General features: G+C 41.6%; 1 long non-coding RNA gene across 1 annotated transcript; it reads left to right on the top strand.

Annotated features, from left to right (window-relative positions):
* The first annotated feature begins 6 nt into the window (after positions 1 to 6).
* Positions 7 to 1,451, top strand: LOC121100118. The gene is made up of 2 exons (XR_005831839.1): positions 7 to 608; positions 1,113 to 1,451. It is a non-coding gene; the product is annotated as an uncharacterized LOC121100118 (long non-coding RNA).
* Positions 1,452 to 1,892: the final 441 nt, after the last annotated feature.

Here is a 1,892-nt window from a genome sequence, read left to right as displayed (position 1 = left end):
CCCCGCAGCCGGAAGTGCGCGCCCCGGGGGGAGGCGGGAAGGCGGCCGCGGATTTATTAAAGGCCCAGTGGCGTGTTTCCCGAGGGCCTGACCTTGTTTCCCCGGGAGTGGGGAGCGGTGTGCAAATCCCGAGCTTGGTAAAGCGGTGTAGGTTTAAGAGCTTTAGAATGCATTTGTTAATATTCCCTTCCTCGAGTCAGTGGCCTCAGGAATGCTTCCAGGAGGTCAAAATCACCTCCAGGAGGTACAGACTTTGGACAAACTAATGTTGCGAGGCTCTAGCGCCGCATAAAATGATTATTTCAGGCGGACTGGGGGCTGAGGGAAGTCGCTAAAGCCAACACACAAAAACCAAGCAGAACAAAACAAAACCCAACGAAGTGTATGTTTTGCAGTGGCTGTCGTGGAAAGTGAATTGGCACCACATTCTTCGAAGATCTTCTGATTAAAAATTCATTGATGAAGTTGCAGAGGACATGTGCAGCTCACCCAGAATAGCTCATCCCAGAGCCAAGCCTGGAGCACAGCTCTTTCCTTTTCCAACTGAAACCTAAACTTGTTTGGCTCTTAAATTATGTGGGGAGCACACACGGTTCCCGTCTTACTCGGTACGATGATCTGAAGTGAGATTCCAAGACCTTCCTTACAGCAGAATTTGTTATCAGGCAGAGTGAGGGGGATGAGAGCAGTGAATTTACTATAGCTTGTATTTTGATGGTTGATAAAGATAGTATCCAAGTAAACAAAAATGAGGAAGAGAGTTACATGATATTCTAGAGAAAGTGCAAGGAAGATAACTGTACTCTAACTGGTAAGTACTTAATCTGTATTTTATTTACCCCATGCCAAGGTTGTGAGAAGATAGTCAACGACCATACTTAATAGGCACAGAAATATAATAAGTTAGGGTGTTAAATAATAGCTTTTCCGCTTGATCTTTCCGTTACTTCTCCTTTGAAATTGATAACCTATCAGTCTTAAAGAGCAGATCACACGGATCAGATATGAAGACCTTACTTTTACTTGAAAGGTTTTGAGGGTGTCCTTCCCAAAAATGATAAAAGTGCAGTTTAGCTAACAGAGGTCCATTCCTTTGTGTTCCCTCACCACAGACTCTCTGCTTTTCTAATTGTGAAATACGTCGTATATTCAAAAGGTTGTCTAAGACGCAAAAGAATGAAAACCAGTGCCCAGTTTCGTGTATAGAATATTACTTGGGCCAGAACATGACAAGGTCCCTACTTTCTTCTCCCACTGCTGCCTTGCTCCCTTTCCTCCATTCCAGGTAATTGCTGTTTTGAATTTTGAATTAACAATCCCCTTGCCTAACTTTGTAATTTTACCATTTGTGTTTGTGTTCCTAAATAACATTTTTAGTTTTGCTGGGTTTTTTTTTTTTTAACACTCTATGGAGCCCTAATTGACATAAAATAAAATGCATATATTCAAAGTGTTTACTTTGCTGAATTTTGACATATGTATATTCCTGTGAACCACAGCCGCAATTAAGATAATACACATCTCCATCACCCCCAAAAGTTTCCACTTGCCCTTTTGTGATTCCTCTTCTCCCCTGGTTCCTTCCAGGGGAATGTAACCACTGCTTTACTTTCTGTCATTATAGATTAGTTTGCATTTTCTAGAGTTTTATATATATGGAATCATAGTATATACTCTTCTTGTTTGGCTTCCTGCAGCATAATTCTTTTGAGATTCATGTTATCACATGTTCATTCCATTTGATTACTCAGTACGTCTCCATTGTGTGGCTGTATCACAATTTGTTTCTCCATTCACCTGTTGATGGACATGTAGGTTGCTTCCAGTTTGGGGCTATACAGATAAAGCTGCTGAGAACATTTGTGTGTAACGCCTCATATGGACATGGGATT

This window comes from Ursus maritimus, unplaced genomic scaffold (assembly GCF_017311325.1).
Source record: "Ursus maritimus isolate PB19 unplaced genomic scaffold, ASM1731132v1 scaffold_34, whole genome shotgun sequence".
Taxonomy (NCBI): Eukaryota; Metazoa; Chordata; class Mammalia; order Carnivora; family Ursidae; genus Ursus; species Ursus maritimus.
Note: the sequence above shows the minus strand (reverse complement) of the source record. Positions and strands in the feature narration are given on the sequence as shown.